The 17500-nt window shown below is 40.0% G+C and overlaps 5 non-coding genes across 5 annotated transcripts; all 5 read left to right on the top strand.

Moving 5' to 3' along the window:
* The first annotated feature begins 1276 nt into the window (after positions 1 to 1276).
* TRNAR-UCG (transfer RNA arginine (anticodon UCG)) lies at positions 1277 to 1349 on the top strand. The gene has a single exon. It is a non-coding gene; the product is annotated as a tRNA-Arg (tRNA).
* A 794-nt stretch (positions 1350 to 2143) lies between these two features.
* Positions 2144 to 2216, top strand: TRNAR-CCU (transfer RNA arginine (anticodon CCU)). The gene has a single exon. It is a non-coding gene; the product is annotated as a tRNA-Arg (tRNA).
* A 647-nt stretch (positions 2217 to 2863) lies between these two features.
* Positions 2864 to 2936, top strand: TRNAR-UCG (transfer RNA arginine (anticodon UCG)). The gene has a single exon. It is a non-coding gene; the product is annotated as a tRNA-Arg (tRNA).
* A 10343-nt stretch (positions 2937 to 13279) lies between these two features.
* Positions 13280 to 13352, top strand: TRNAR-CCU (transfer RNA arginine (anticodon CCU)). The gene has a single exon. It is a non-coding gene; the product is annotated as a tRNA-Arg (tRNA).
* A 647-nt stretch (positions 13353 to 13999) lies between these two features.
* Positions 14000 to 14072, top strand: TRNAR-UCG (transfer RNA arginine (anticodon UCG)). Its single transcript has one exon. It is a non-coding gene; the product is annotated as a tRNA-Arg (tRNA).
* The last annotated feature ends 3428 nt before the right edge of the window (positions 14073 to 17500 follow it).

Raw genomic sequence — 17500 nt, 5'->3', positions numbered from 1 at the left:
GGTTTTTAGCTTAAGTGTGTGTAGAAGAACTGCAAGGTGTGTGCCTATGTGTGCATAGAGTGCTACATGTGTAAAATCTGTATGATTTGGGCAGTTAAAGTGCTGATTTTGCCTCCGAGTAAGAAAAGTACTACACAAAATGTATAAAGGATCGGCACATTGGCTGCCTTTGCTGATGCCCCCGTTGCCTAATTTGTAGTGCAATGGTTAAGTTGCAGAGTGTGGTTGAACTTGGTTAGGAGACTTAGTGCCTCTTTCCGTGTCCTACTGATGATAAGGATGGCTTGATACCATTTTCTAAGCCCAGTATATTGAGAAAAGAAGTAAGTGAAGAAGAAGTGTGGAGTCGAAAGTGGTTCTCCAATTTCTCTCCACTTGCTAAAATTGCAAAGTCTCCATTATAGCATAGAAGAGAGCGTTAAAGTCGGGGATGGAAGAGGATGAAAATGGGAAGTTTACTTTTAGAGAGAAGTGAGAAATGCCCTGTGTGCACACACCGGTGTCTGACCATAGAATACATTTAAATAATGCCTCTAGAAAAGAGCTATGCATGTGTGCCTCAGTGGCCTAATGGATAAGACACTGGCCTCCTAAGCCAGGGATTGTGGGTTCAAGTCCCATCTGAGGTGATAACAAAAATCCTCCCTCTTTCTTTTCCAGAAAATTTGGTAGATTTATTACATGCTTCCTCTCAGAAGTTTATGAGGGATTAGGTACTTTGAAACTGTCCCGTTTTACTTGTGTACACTTCACAGTCATGTTAGGGTTCTGAAACTGCAAAGTATATTTTTAAATGCCTATTTTTGTGAGATGCATTTTCGACCGGCCAGAACATATTCCTTTGGAAAAAATGATTTGAATTGGATTGGTGTGAATCTTGTTTCTAGAGGTGGTGACAGGCTTTCAGCTACTTGAATAGGTCAAGCCAGGATACATAAAATGTATACAACCTATGTGAGTGTGAAAAATTAGCATATGCAGGAAGGAGCAATTTGTCCTACTTTCAAAACAGTTTCACTCCACGTCTGGAAACTTCCAGAGCTATGTAGAGAATACAAATGAGCTTTAAACTCATGAGGAAAGAGGTTTGTATGGAAAAAGGAAAACAAAAGCATATCGTACTCATAAAATTCTCAATATATAGATTCCAAAAAAGTGCTTCCAGCGAAAAGAGCTGAAAGAACACTATGGGATGTAAACCTGAATACCTTTCAATAATATGTTCTCCATCCATGCATACCACCTACATGATAAAAATCATCTCAGGTGGACGGATGACCGCGTGGCCTAATGGGTAAGGCGTCTGACTTCGGATCAGAAGATTGAGGGTTCGAGTCCCTTCGTGGTCGTTTTTGGCCAATGGTCACACAATCTGCTTTACATTCAGAGTGGAAAAAGTCTTTTCCAATACTCTTGTAGTCCTCACTTTCTCATTACTAATCATTAATAAAGTGGAGTACATACTGTAAACTCATTCAGGTTGCATCTTCAGTCTAACTACTTGTGCATTTTAGTGGCATTAAAAAGTGCTTCTATGCCGACGCACTGAATATGTAATAGGTTTGCAGAATTTTGACGTGACAGAATGGGTTTTTAGCTTAAGTGTGTGTAGAAGAACTGCGCAGTGTGTGCCTATGTGTGCATAGAGTGCTACATGTGTAAAATCTGTATGAGTTGGGCAGTTAAAGTGCTGATTTTGCCTCCGAGTAAGAAAAGTACTACACAAAATGTATAAAGGATCGGCACATTGGCTGCCTTTGCTGATGCCCCCGTTGCCTAATTTGTAGTGCAATGGTTAAGTTGCAGAGTGTGGTTGAACTTGGTTAGGAGACTTAGTGCATTTTCCGTGTCCTACTGATGATAAGGATGGCTTGATACCATTTTCTAAGCCCAGTATATTGAGAAAAGAAGTAAGTGAAGAAGAAGTGTGGAGTCGAAAGTGGTTCTCCAATTTCTCTCCACTTGCTAAAATTGCAAAGTCTCCATTATAGCATAGAAGAGAGCGTTAAAGTCGGGGATGGAAGAGGATGAAAATGGGAAGTTTACTTATAGAGAGAAGTGAGAAATGCCCTGTGTGCACACACCGGTGTCTGACCATAGAATACATTTAAATAATGCCTCTAGAAAAGAGCTATGCATGTGTGCCTCAGTGGCCTAATGGATTAGGCACTGGCCTCCTAAGCCAGGGATTGTGGGTTCAAGTCCCATCTGAGGTGATAACAAAAATCCTCCCTCTTTCTTTTCTTGAAAATTAGGTAGATTTATTACATGCTTCCTCTCAGAAGTTTATGAGGGATTAGGTACTTTGAAACGGTCCCATTTTACTTGTGTACACTTCACAGTCATGTTAGTGTTCTGAAACTGCAAAGTAGATTTTTAAATGCCTATTTTTGTGAGATGCATTTTCGACCGGCCAGAACATATTCCTTTGGAAAAAATGATATGAATTGGATTGGTGTGAATCTTGTTTCTAGAGGTGGTGACAGGCGTTCAGCTACTTGAATAGGTCAAGCCAGGATTCATAAAACTTATACAACCTATGTGAGTGTGAAAAATTAGCATATGCAGGAAGGAGCAATTTGTACTACTTTCAAAACAGTTTCACTCCACGTCTGGAAACGTCCAGAGCTATGTAGAGCATACAAATGAGCTTTAAACTCATGAGGAAAGAGGTTTGTATGGAAAAAGGAAAACAAAAGCATATCGTACTCATAAAATTCTCAATATATAGATTCCAAAAAAGTGCTTCCAGCGAAAAGAGCTGAAAGAACACTATGGGATGTAAACCTGAATACCTTTCAATAATATGTTCTCCATCCATGCATACCACCTACATGATAAAAATCATCTCAGGTGGACGGATGACCGCGTGGCCTAATGGATAAGGCGTCTGACTTCGGATCAGAAGATTGAGGGTTCGAGTCCCTTCGTGGTCGTTTTTGGCCAATGGTCACACAATCTGCTTTACATTCAGAGTGGAAAAAGTCTTTTCCAATACTCTTGTAGTCCTCACTTTCTCATTACTAATCATTAATAAAGTGGAGTACATACTGTAAACTCATTCAGGTTGCATCTTCAGTCTAACTACTTGTGCATTTTAGTGGCATTAAAAAGTGCTTCTATGCCGACGCACTGAATATGTAATAGGTTTGCAGAATTTTGACGTGACAGAATGGGTTTTTAGCTTAAGTGTGTGTAGAAGAACTGCGCAGTGTGTGCGTATGTGTGCATAGAGTGCTACATGTGTAAAATCTGTATGATTTGGGCAGTTAAAGTGCTGATTTTGCCTCCGAGTAAGAAAAGTACTACACAAAATGTATAAAGGATCGGCACATTGGCTGCCTTTGCTGATGCCCCCGTTGCCTAATTTGTAGTGCAATGGTTAAGTTGCAGAGTGTGGTTGAACTTGGTTAGGAGACTTAGTGCCTCTTTCCGTGTCCTACTGATGATAAGGATGGCTTGATACCATTTTCTAAGCCCAGTATATTGAGAAAAGAAGTAAGTGAAGAAGAAGTGTGGAGTCGAAAGTGGTTCTCCAATTTCTCTCCACTTGCTAAAATTGCAAAGTCTCCATTATAGCATAGAAGAGAGCGTTAAAGTCGGGGATGGAAGAGGATGAAAATGGGAAGTTTACTTATAGAGAGAAGTGAGAAATGCCCTGTGTGCACACACCGGTGTCTGACCATAGAATACATTTAAATAATGCCTCTAGAAAAGAGCTATGCATGTGTGCCTCAGTGGCCTAATGGATAAGGCACTGGCCTCCTAAGCCAGGGATTGTGGGTTCGTGTCCCATCTGAGGTGATAACAAAAATCCTCCCTCTTTCTTTTCCAGAATATTAGGTAGATTTATTACATGCTTCCTCTCAGAAGTTTATGAGGGATTAGGTACTTTGAAACGGTCCCATTTTACTTGTGTACACTTCACAGTCATGTTAGTGTTCTGAAACTGCAAAGTAGATTTTTAAATGCCTATTTTTGTGAGATGCATTTTCGACCGGCCAGAACATATTCCTTTGGAAAAAATGCTTTGAATTGGATTGGTGTGAATCTTGTTTCTAGAGGTGGTGACAGGCTTTCAGCTACTTGAATAGGTCAAGCCAGGATACATAAAACGTATACAACCTATGTGAGTGTGAAAAATTAGCATATGCAGGAAGGAGCAATTTGTCCTACTTTCAAAACAGTTTCACTCCACGTCTGGAAACTTCCAGAGCTATGTAGAGAATACAAATGAGCTTTAAACTCATGAGGAAAGAGGTTTGTATGGAAAAAGGAAAACAAAAGCATATCGTACTCATAAAATTCTCAATATATAGATTCCAAAAAAGTGCTTCCAGCGAAAAGAGCTGAAAGAACACTATGGGATGTAAACCTGAATACCTTTCAATAATATGTTCTCCATCCATGCATACCACCTACATGATAAAAATCATCTCAGGTGGACGGATGACCGCGTGGCCTAATGAATAAGGTGTATGACTTCGGATCAGAAGATTAAGGGTTCGAGTCCCTTCGTGGTCGTTTTTGGCCAATGGTCACACAATCTGCTTTACATTCAGAGTGGAAAAAGTCTTTTCCAATACTCTTGTAGTCCTCACTTTCTCATTACTAATCATTAATAAAGTGGAGTACATACTGTAAACTCATTCAGGTTGCATCTTCAGTCTAACTACTTGTGCATTTTAGTGGCATTAAAAAGTGCTTCTATGCCGACGCACTGAATATGTAATAGGTTTGCAGAATTTTGACGTGACAGAATGGGTTTTTAGCTTAAGTGTGTGTAGAAGAACTGCGCAGTGTGTGCCTATGTGTGCATAGAGTGCTACATGTGTAAAATCTGTATGATTTGGGCAGTTAAAGTGCTGATTTTGCCTCTGAGTAAGAAAAGTACTACACAAAATGTATAAAGGATCGGCACATTGGCTGCCTTTGCTGATGCCCCCGTTGCCTAATTTGTAGTGCAATGGTTAAGTTGCAGAGTGTGGTTGAACTTGGTTAGGAGACTTAGTGCCTCTTTCCGTGTCCTACTGATGATAAGGATGGCTTGATACCATTTTCTAAGCCCAGTATATTGAGAAAAGAAGTAAGTGAAGAAGAAGTGTGGAGTCGAAAGTGGTTCTCCAATTTCTCTCCACTTGCTAAAATTGCAAAGTCTCCATTATAGCATAGAAGAGAGCGTTAAAGTCGGGGATGGAAGAGGATGAAAATGGGAAGTTTACTTTTAGAGAGAAGTGAGAAATGCCCTGTGTGCACACACCGGTGTCTGACCATAGAATACATTTAAATAATGCCTCTAGAAAAGAGCTATGCATGTGTGCCTCAGTGGCCTAATGGATAAGACACTGGCCTCCTAAGCCAGGGATTGTGGGTTCAAGTCCCATCTGAGGTGATAACAAAAATCCTCCCTCTTTCTTTTCCAGAAAATTTGGTAGATTTATTACATGCTTCCTCTCAGAAGTTTATGAGGGATTAGGTACTTTGAAACTGTCCCGTTTTACTTGTGTACACTTCACAGTCATGTTAGGGTTCTGAAACTGCAAAGTATATTTTTAAATGCCTATTTTTGTGAGATGCATTTTCGACCGGCCAGAACATATTCCTTTGGAAAAAATGATATGAATTGGATTGGTGTGAATCTTGTTTCTAGAGGTGGTGACAGGCTTTCAGCTACTTGAATAGGTCAAGCCAGGATTCATAAAACTTATACAACCTATGTGAGTGTGAAAAATTAGCATATGCAGGAAGGAGCAATTTGTACTACTTTCAAAACAGTTTCACTCCACGTCTGGAAACGTCCAGAGCTATGTAGAGCATACAAATGAGCTTTAAACTCATGAGGAAAGAGGTTTGTATGGAAAAAGGAAAACAAAAGCATATCGTAATCATAAAATTCTCAATATATAGATTCCAAAAAAGTGCTTCCAGCGAAAAGAGCTGAAAGAACACTATGGGATGTAAACCTGAATACCTTTCAATAATATGTTCTCCATCCATGCATACCACCTACATGATAAAAATCATCTCAGGTGGACGGATGACCGCGTGGCCTAATGGATAAGGAAGGCGTCTGACTTCGGATCAGAAGATTGAGGGTTCGAGTCCCTTCGTGGTCGTTTTTGGCCAATGGTCACACAATCTGCTTTACATTCAGAGTGGAAAAAGTCTTTTCCAATACTCTTGTAGTCCTCACTTTCTCAGTACTAATCATTAATAAAGTGGAGTACATACTGTAAACTCATTCAGGTTGCATCTTCAGTCTAACTACTTGTGCATTTTAGTGGCATTAAAAAGTGCTTCTATGCCGACGCACTGAATATGTAATAGGTTTGCAGAATTTTGACGTGACAGAATGGGTTTTTAGCTTAAGTGTGTGTAGAAGAACTGCGCAGTGTGTGCCTATGTGTGCATAGAGTGCTACATGTGTAAAATCTGTATGATTTGGGCAGTTAAAGTGCTGATTTTGCCTCTGAGTAAGAAAAGTACTACACAAAATGTATAAAGGATCGGCACATTGGCTGCCTTTGCTGATGCCCCCGTTGCCTAATTTGTAGTGCAATGGTTAAGTTGCAGAGTGTGGTTGAACTTGGTTAGGAGACTTAGTGCCTCTTTCCGTGTCCTACTGATGATAAGGATGGCTTGATACCATTTTCTAAGCCCAGTATATTGAGAAAAGAAGTAAGTGAAGAAGAAGTGTGGAGTCGAAAGTGGTTCTCCAATTTCTCTCCACTTGCTAAAATTGCAAAGTCTCCATTATAGCATAGAAGAGAGTGTTAAAGTCGGGGATGGAAGAGGATGAAAATGGGAACTTTACTTATAGAGAGAAGTGAGAAATGCCCTGTGTGCACACACCGGTGTCTGACCATAGAATACATTTAAATAATGCCTCTAGAAAAGAGCTATGCATGTGTGCCTCAGTGGCCTAATGGATAAGGCACTGGCCTCCTAAGCCAGGGATTGTGGGGTCCAGTCCCATCTGAGGTGATAACAAAAATCCTCCCTCTTTCTTTTCCAGAAAATTAGGTAGATTTATTACATGCTTCCTCTCAGAAGTTTATGAGGGATTAGGTACTTTGAAACGGTCCCATTTTACTTGTGTACACTTCACAGTCATGTTAGTGTTCTGAAACTGCAAAGTAGATTCTTAAATGCCTATTTTTGTGAGATGCATTTTCGACCGGCCAGAACATATTCCTTTGGAAAAAATGATATGAATTGGATTGGTGTGAATCTTGTTTCTAGAGGTGGTGACAGGCTTTCAGCTACTTGAATAGGTCAAGCCAGGATTCATAAAACTTATACAACCTATGTGAGTGTGAAAAATTAGCATATGCAGGAAGGAGCAATTTGTACTACTTTCAAAACAGTTTCACTCCACGTCTGGAAACGTCCAGAGCTATGTAGAGCATACAAATGAGCTTTAAACTCATGAGGAAAGAGGTTTGTATGGAAAAAGGAAAACAAAAGCATATCGTACTCATAAAATTCTCAATATATAGATTCCAAAAAAGTGCTTCCAGCGAAAAGAGCTGAAAGAACACTATGGGATGTAAACCTGAATACCTTTCAATAATATGTTCTCCATCCATGCATACCACCTACATGATAAAAATCATCTCAGGTGGACGGATGACCGCGTGGCCTAATGGATAAGGAAGGCGTCTGACTTCGGATCAGAAGATTGAGGGTTCGAGTCCCTTCGTGGTCGTTTTTGGCCAATGGTCACACAATCTGCTTTACATTCAGAGTGGAAAAAGTCTTTTCCAATACTCTTGTAGTCCTCACTTTCTCATTACTAATCATTAATAAAGTGGAGTACATACTGTAAACTCATTCAGGTTGCATCTTCAGTCTAACTACTTGTGCATTTTAGTGGCATTAAAAAGTGCTTCTATGCCGACGCACTGAATATGTAATAGGTTTGCAGAATTTTGACGTGACAGAATGGGTTTTTAGCTTAAGTGTGTGTAGAAGAACTGCGCAGTGTGTGCCTATGTGTGCATAGAGTGCTACATGTGTAAAATCTGTATGATTTGGGCAGTTAAAGTGCTGATTTTGCCTCTGAGTAAGAAAAGTACTACACAAAATGTATAAAGGATCGGCACATTGGCTGCCTTTGCTGATGCCCCCGTTGCCTAATTTGTAGTGCAATGGTTAAGTTGCAGAGTGTGGTTGAACTTGGTTAGGAGACTTAGTGCCTCTTTCCGTGTCCTACTGATGATAAGGATGGCTTGATACCATTTTCTAAGCCCAGTATATTGAGAAAAGAAGTAAGTGAAGAAGAAGTGTGGAGTCGAAAGTGGTTCTCCAATTTCTCTCCACTTGCTAAAATTGCAAAGTCTCCATTATAGCATAGAAGAGAGCGTTAAAGTCGGGGATGGAAGAGGATGAAAATGGGAAGTTTACTTATAGAGAGAAGTGAGAAATGCCTTGTGTGCTCACACCGGTGTCTGACCATAGAATACATTTAAATAATGCCTCTAGGAAAGAGCTATGCATGTGTGCCTCAGTGGCCTAATGGATAAGGCACTGGCCTCCTAAGCCAGGGATTGTGGGGTCAAGTCCCATCTGAGGTGATAACAAAAATCCTCCCTCTTTCTTTTCCAGAAAATTAGGTAGATTTATTACATGCTTCCTCTCAGAAGTTTATGAGGGATTAGGTACTTTGAAACGGTCCCATTTTACTTGTGTACACTTCACAGTCATGTTAGTGTTCTGAAACTGCAAAGTAGATTCTTAAATGCCTATTTTTGTGAGATGCATTTTCGACCGGCCAGAACATATTCCTTTGGAAAAAATGATATGAATTGGATTGGTGTGAATCTTGTTTCTAGAGGTGGTGACAGGCTTTCAGCTACTTGAATAGGTCAAGCCAGGATTCATAAAACTTATACAACCTATGTGAGTGTGAAAAATTAGCATAAGCAGGAAGGAGCAATTTGTACTACTTTCAAAACAGTTTCACTCCACGTCTGGAAACGTCCAGAGCTATGTAGAGCATACAAATGAGCTTTAAACTCATGAGGAAAGAGGTTTGTATGGAAAAAGGAAAACAAAAGCATATCGTACTCATAAAATTCTCAATATATAGATTCCAAAAAAGTGCTTCCAGCGAAAAGAGCTGAAAGAACACTATGGGATGTAAACCTGAATACCTTTCAATAATATGTTCTCCATCCATGCATACCACCTACATGATAAAAATCATCTCAGGTGGACGGATGACCGCGTGGCCTAATGGATAAGGAAGGCGTCTGACTTCGGATCAGAAGATTGAGGGTTCGAGTCCCTTCGTGGTCGTTTTTGGCCAATGGTCACACAATCTGCTTTACATTCAGAGTGGAAAAAGTCTTTTCCAATACTCTTGTAGTCCTCACTTTCTCATTACTAATCATTAATAAAGTGGAGTACATACTGTAAACTCATTCAGGTTGCATCTTCAGTCTAACTACTTGTGCATTTTAGTGGCATTAAAAAGTGCTTCTATGCCGACGCACTGAATATGTAATAGGTTTGCAGAATTTTGACGTGACAGAATGGGTTTTTAGCTTAAGTGTGTGTAGAAGAACTGCGCAGTGTGTGCCTATGTGTGCATAGAGTGCTACATGTGTAAAATCTGTATGATTTGGGCAGTTAAAGTGCTGATTTTGCCTCTGAGTAAGAAAAGTACTACACAAAATGTATAAAGGATCGGCACATTGGCTGCCTTTGCTGATGCCCCCGTTGCCTAATTTGTAGTGCAATGGTTAAGTTGCAGAGTGTGGTTGAACTTGGTTAGGAGACTTAGTGCCTCTTTCCGTGTCCTACTGATGATAAGGATGGCTTGATACCATTTTCTAAGCCCAGTATATTGAGAAAAGAAGTAAGTGAAGAAGAAGTGTGGAGTCGAAAGTGGTTCTCCAATTTCTCTCCACTTGCTAAAATTGCAAAGTCTCCATTGTAGCATAGAAGAGAGCGTTAAAGTCGGGGATGGAAGAGGATGAAAATGGGAAGTTTACTTATAGAGAGAAGTGAGAAATGCCTTGTGTGCTCACACCGGTGTCTGACCATAGAATACATTTAAATAATGCCTCTAGGAAAGAGCTATGCATGTGTGCCTCAGTGGCCTAATGGATAAGGCACTGGCCTCCTAAGCCAGGGATTGTGGGGTCAAGTCCCATCTGAGGTGATAACAAAAATCCTCCCTCTTTCTTTTCCAGAAAATTAGGTAGATTTATTACATGCTTCCTCTCAGAAGTTTATGAGGGATTAGGTACTTTGAAACGGTCCCATTTTACTTGTGTACAGTTCACAGTCATGTTAGTGTTCTGAAACTGCAAAGTAGATTCTTAAATGCCTATTTTTGTGAGATGCATTTTCGACCGGCCAGAACATATTCCTTTGGAAAAAATGATATGAATTGGATTGGTGTGAATCTTGTTTCTAGAGGTGGTGACAGGCTTTCAGCTACTTGAATAGGTCAAGCCAGGATTCATAAAACTTATACAACCTATGTGAGTGTGAAAAATTAGCATAAGCAGGAAGGAGCAATTTGTACTACTTTCAAAACAGTTTCACTCCACGTCTGGAAACGTCCAGAGCTATGTAGAGCATACAAATGAGCTTTAAACTCATGAGGAAAGAGGTTTGTATGGAAAAAGGAAAACAAAAGCATATCGTACTCATAAAATTCTCAATATATAGATTCCAAAAAAGTGCTTCCAGCGAAAAGAGCTGAAAGAACACTATGGGATGTAAACCTGAATACCTTTCAATAATATGTTCTCCATCCATGCATACCACCTACATGATAAAAATCATCTCAGGTGGACGGATGACCGCGTGGCCTAATGGATAAGGAAGGCGTCTGACTTCGGATCAGAAGATTGAGGGTTCGAGTCCCTTCGTGGTCGTTTTTGGCCAATGGTCACACAATCTGCTTTACATTCAGAGTGGAAAAAGTCTTTTTCAATACTCTTGTAGTCCTCACTTTCTCAGTACTAATCATTAATAAAGTGGAGTACATACTGTAAACTCATTCAGGTTGCATCTTCAGTCTAACTACTTGTGCATTTTAGTGGCATTAAAAAGTGCTTCTATGCCGACGCACTGAATATGTAATAGGTTTGCAGAATTTTGACGTGACAGAATGGGTTTTTAGCTTAAGTGTGTGTAGAAGAACTGCGCAGTGTGTGCCTATGTGTGCATAGAGTGGTACATGTGTAAAATCTGTATGATTTGGGCAGTTAAAGTGCTGATTTTGCCTCCGAGTAAGAAAAGTACTACACAAAATGTATAAAGGATCGGCACATTGGCTGCCTTTGCTGATGCCCCCGTTGCCTAATTTGTAGTGCAATGGTTAAGTTGCAGAGTGTGGTTGAACTTGGTTAGGAGACTTAGTGCCTCTTTCCGTGTCCTACTGATGATAAGGATGGCTTGATACCATTTTCTAAGCCCAGTATATTGAGAAAAGAAGTAAGTGAAGAAGAAGTGTGGAGTCGAAAGTGGTTCTCCAATTTCTCTCCACTTGCTAAAATTGCAAAGTCTCCATTATAGCATAGAAGAGAGCGTTAAAGTCGGGGATGGAAGAGGATGAAAATGGGAAGTTTACTTATAGAGAGAAGTGAGAAATGCCCTGTGTGCACACACCGGTGTCTGACCATAGAATACATTTAAATAATGCCTCTAGAAAAGAGCTATGCATGTGTGCCTCAGTGGCCTAATGGATAAGGCACTGGCCTCCTAAGCCAGGGATTGTGGGGTCAAGTCCCATCTGAGGTGATAACAAAAATCCTCCCTCTTTCTTTTCCAGAAAATTAGGTAGATTTATTACATGCTTCCTCTCAGAAGTTTATGAGGGATTAGGTACTTTGAAACGGTCCCATTTTACTTGTGTACACTTCACAGTCATGTTAGTGTTCTGAAACTGCAAAGTAGATTCTTAAATGCCTATTTTTGTGAGATGCATTTTCGACCGGCCAGAACATATTCCTTTGGAAAAAATGATATGAATTGGATTGGTGTGAATCTTGTTTCTAGAGGTGGTGACAGGCTTTCAGCTACTTGAATAGGTCAAGCCAGGATTCATAAAACTTCTACAACCTATGTGAGTGTGAAAAATTAGCATATGCAGGAAGGAGCAATTTGTACTACTTTCAAAACAGTTTCACTCCACGTCTGGAAACGTCCAGAGCTATGTAGAGCATACAAATGAGCTTTAAACTCATGAGGAAAGAGGTTTGTATGGAAAAAGGAAAACAAAAGCATATCGTACTCATAAAATTCTCAATATATAGATTCCAAAAAAGTGCTTCCAGCGAAAAGAGCTGAAAGAACACTATGGGATGTAAACCTGAATACCTTTCAATAATATGTTCTCCATCCATGCATACCACCTACATGATAAAAATCATCTCAGGTGGACGGATGACCGCGTGGCCTAATGGATAAGGAAGGCGTCTGACTTCGGATCAGAAGATTGAGGGTTCGAGTCCCTTCGTGGTCGTTTTTGGCCAATGGTCACACAATCTGCTTTACATTCAGAGTGGAAAAAGTCTTTTCCAATACTCTTGTAGTCCTCACTTTCTCATTACTAATCATTAATAAAGTGGAGTACATACTGTAAACTCATTCAGGTTGCATCTTCAGTCTAACTACTTGTGCATTTTAGTGGCATTAAAAAGTGCTTCTATGCCGACGCACTGAATATGTAATAGGTTTGCAGAATTTTGACGTGACAGAATGGGTTTTTAGCTTAAGTGTGTGTAGAAGAACTGCAAGGTGTGTGCCTATGTGTGCATAGAGTGCTACATGTGTAAAATCTATATGATTTGGGCAGTTAAAGTGCTGATTTTGCCTCCGAGTAAGAAAAGTACTACACAAAATGTATAAAGGATCGGCACATTGGCTGCCTTTGCTGATGCCCCCGTTGCCTAATTTGTAGTGCAATGGTTAAGTTGCAGAGTGTGGTTGAACTTGGTTAGGAGACTTAGTGCCTCTTTCAGTGTCCTACTGATGATAAGGATGGCTTGATACCATTTTCTAAGCCCAGTATATTGAGAAAAGAAGTAAGTGAAGAAGAAGTGTGGAGTCGAAAGTGGTTCTCCAATTTCTCTCCACTTGCTAAAATTGCAAAGTCTCCATTATAGCATAGAAGAGAGCGTTAAAGTCGGGGATGGAAGAGGATGAAAATGGGAAGTTTACTTATAGAGAGAAGTGAGAAATGCCCTGTGTGCACACACCGGTGTCTGACCATAGAATACATTTAAATAATGCCTCTAGAAAAGAGCTATGCATGTGTGCCTCAGTGGCTTAATGGATAAGGCACTGGCCTCCTAAGCCAGGGATTGTGGGTTCAAGTCCCATCTGAGGTGATAACAAAAATCCTCCCTCTTTCTTTTCCAGAAAATTAGGTAGATTTATTACATGCTTCCTCTCAGAAGTTTATGAGGGATTAGGTACTTTGAAACGGTCCCATTTTACTTGTGTACACTTCACAGTCATGTTAGTGTTCTGAAACTGCAAAGTAGATTTTTAAATGCCTATTTTTGTGAGATGCATTTTCGACCGGCCAGAACATATTCCTTTGGAAAAAATGATTTGAATTGGATTGGTGTGAATCTTGTTTCTAGAGGTGGTGACAGGCTTTCAGCTACTTGAATAGGTCAAGCCAGGATACATAAAATGTATACAACCTATGTGAGTGTGAAAAATTAGCATATGCAGGAAGGAGCAATTTGTCCTACTTTCAAAAAAGTTTCACTCCACGTCTGGAAACTTCCAGAGCTATGTAGAGAATACAAATGAGCTTTAAACTCATGAGGAAAGAGGTTTGTATGGAAAAAGGAAAACAAAAGCATATCGTACTCATAAAATTCTCAATATATAGATTCCAAAAAAGTGCTTCCAGCGAAAAGAGCTGAAAGAACACTATGGGATGTAAACCTGAATACCTTTCAATAATATGTTCTCCATCCATGCATACCACCTACATGATAAAAATCATCTCAGGTGGACGGATGACCGCGTGGCCTAATGGATAAGGCGTCTGACTTCGGATCAGAAGATTGAGGGTTCGAGTCCCTTCGTGGTCGTTTTTGGCCAATGGTCACACAATCTGCTTTACATTCAGAGTGGAAAAAGTCTTTTCCAATACTCTTGTAGTCCTCACTTTCTCATTACTAATCATTAATAAAGTGGAGTACACACTGTAAACTCATTCAGGTTGCATCTTCAGTCTAACTACTTGTGCATTTTAGTGGCATTAAAAAGTGCTTCTATGCCGACGCACTGAATATGTAATAGGTTTGCAGAATTTTGACGTGACAGAATGGGTTTTTAGCTTAAGTGTGTGTAGAAGAACTGCAAGGTGTGTGCCTATGTGTGCATAGAGTGCTACATGTGTAAAATCTGTATGATTTGGGCAGTTAAAGTGCTGATTTTGCCTCCGAGTAAGAAAAGTACTACACAAAATGTATAAAGGATCGGCACATTGGCTGCCTTTGCTGATGCCCCCGTTGCCTAATTTGTAGTGCAATGGTTAAGTTGCAGAGTGTGGTTGAACTTGGTTAGGAGACTTAGTGCCTCTTTCCGTGTCCTCCTGATGATAAGGATGGCTTGATACCATTTTCTAAGCCCAGTATATTGAGAAAAGAAGTAAGTGAAGAAGAAGTGTGGAGTCGAAAGTGGTTCTCCAATTTCTCTCCACTTGCTAAAATTGCAAAGTCTCCATTATAGCATAGAAGAGAGCGTTAAAGACGGGGATGGAAGAGGATGAAAATGGGAAGTTTACTTATAGAGAGAAGTGAGAAATGCCCTGTGTGCACACACTGGTGTCTGACCATAGAATACATTTAAATAATGCCTCTAGAAAAGAGCTGTGCATGTGTGCCTCAGTGGCCTAATGGATAAGGCACTGGCCTCCTAAGCCAGGGATTGTGGGTTCAAGTCCCATCTGAGGAGATAACAAAAATCCTCCCTCTTTCTTTTCCAGAAAATTAGGTAGATTTATTACATGCTTCCTCTCAGAAGTTTATGAGGGATTAGGTACTTTGAAACGGTCCCATTTTACTTGTGTACACTTCACAGTCATGTTAGTGTTCTGAAACTGCAAAGTAGATTTTTAAATGCCTATTTTTGTGAGATGCATTTTCGACCGGCCAGAACATATTCCTTTGGAAAAAATTATATGAATTGGATTGGTGTGAATCTTGTTTCTAGAGGTGGTGACAGGCTTTCAGCTACTTGAATAGGTCAAGCCAGGATTCATAAAACTTATACAACCTATGTGAGTGTGAAAAATTAGCATATGCAGGAAGGAGCAATTTGTACTACTTTCAAAACAGTTTCACTCCACGTCTCGAAACGTCCAGAGCTATGTAGAGCATACAAATGAGCTTTAAACTCATGAGGAAAGAGGTTTGTATGGAAAAAGGAAAACAAAAGCATATCGTACTCATAAAATTCTCAATATATAGATTCCAAAAAAGTGCTTCCAGCGAAAAGAGCTGAAAGAACACTATGGGATGTAAACCTGAATACCTTTCAATAATATGTTCTCCATCCATGCATACCACCTACATGATAAAAATCATCTCAGGTGGACGGATGACCGCGTGACCTAATGGATAAGGCGTCTGACTTCGGATCAGAAGATTGAGGGTTCGAGTCCCTTCGTGGTCATTTTTGGCCAATGGTCACACAATCTGCTTTACATTCAGAGTGGAAAAAGTCTTTTCCAATACTCTTGTAGTCCTCACTTTCTCAGTACTAATCATTAATAAAGTGGAGTACATACTGTAAACTCATTCAGGTTGCATCTTCAGTCTAACTACTTGTGCATTTTAGTGGCATTAAAAAGTGCTTCTATGCCGACGCACTGAATATGTAATAGGTTTGCAGAATTTTGACGTGACAGAATGGGTTTTTAGCTTAAGTGTGTGTAGAAGAACTGCAAGGTGTGTGCCTATGTGTGCATAGAGTGGTACATGTGTACAATCTGTATGATTTGGGCAGTTAAAGTGCTGATTTTGCCTCCGAGTAAGAAAAGTACTACACAAAATGTATAAAGGATCGGCACATTGGCTGCCTTTGCTAATGCCCCCGTTGCCTAATTTGTAGTGCAATGGTTAAGTTGCAGAGTGTGGTTGAACTTGGTTAGGAGACTTAGTGCCTCTTTCCGTGTCCTACTGATGATAAGGATGGCTTGATACCATTTTCTAAGCCCAGTATATTGAGAAAAGAAGTAAGTGAAGAAGAAGTGTGGAGTCGAAAGTGGTTCTCCAATTTCTCTCCACTTGCTAAAATTGCAAAGTCTCCATTATAGCATAGAAGAGAGCGTTAAAGTCGGGGATGGAAGAGGATGAAAATGGGAAGTTTACTTATAGAGAGAAGTGAGAAATGCCCTGTGTGCACACACCGGTGTCTGACCATAGAATACATTTAAATAATGCCTCTAGAAAAGTGCTATGCATGTGTCCCTCAGTGGCCTAGTAGATAAGGCACTGGCCTCCTAAGCTAGGGATTGTGGGTTCGAGTCCCATCTGAGGTGATAACAAAAATCCTCCCTCTTTCTTTTCCAGAATATTAGGTAGATTTATTACATGCTTCCTCTCAGAAGTTTATGAGGGATTAGGTACTTTGAAACGGTCCCATTTTACTTGTGTACACTTCACAGTCATGTTAGTGTTCTGAAACTGCAAAGTAGATTTTTAAATGCCTATTTTTGTGAGATGCATTTTCGACCGGCCAGAACATATTCCTTTGGAAAAAATGATTTGAATTGGATTGGTGTGAATCTTGTTTCTAGAGGTGGTGACAGGCTTTCAGCTACTTGAATAGGTCAAGCCAGGATACATAAAACGTATACAACCTATGTGAGTGTGAAAAATTAGCATATGCAGGAAGGAGCAATTTGTCCTACTTTCAAAACAGTTTCACTCCATGTCTGGAAACTTCCAGAGCTATGTAGAGAATACAAATGAGCTTTAAACTCATGAGGAAAGAGGTTTGTATGAAAAAAGGAAAACAAAAGCATATCGTACTCATAAAATTCTCAATATATAGATTCCAAAAAAGTGCTTCCAGCGAAAAGAGCTGAAAGAACACTATGGGATGTAAACCTGAATACCTTTCAATAATATGTTCTCCATCCATGCATACCACCTACATGATAAAAATCATCTCAGGTGGACGGATGACCGCGTGGCCTAATGGATAAGGCGTCTGACTTCGGATCAGAAGATTGAGGGTTCGAGTCCCTTCGTGCTCGTTTTTGGCCAATGGTCACACAATCTGCTTTACATTCAGAGTGGAAAAAGTCTTTTCCAATACTCTTGTAGTCCTCACTTTCTCATTACTAATCATTAATAAAGTGGAGTACATACTGTAAACTCATTCAGGTTGCATCTTCAGTCTAACTACTTGTGCATTTTAGTGGCATTAAAAAGTGCTTCTATGCCGACGCACTGAATATGTAATAGGTTTGCAGAATTTTGACGTGACAGAATGGGTTTTTAGCTTA

The sequence above is a fragment of the Triturus cristatus genome, chromosome 4_1 (genome assembly GCF_964204655.1).
Source record: "Triturus cristatus chromosome 4_1, aTriCri1.1, whole genome shotgun sequence".
Classification (NCBI taxonomy): Eukaryota; Metazoa; Chordata; class Amphibia; order Caudata; family Salamandridae; genus Triturus; species Triturus cristatus.
The sequence above is the reverse complement of the archived record's forward strand: the minus strand, read 5'-3'. Positions and strand labels throughout refer to the sequence as shown.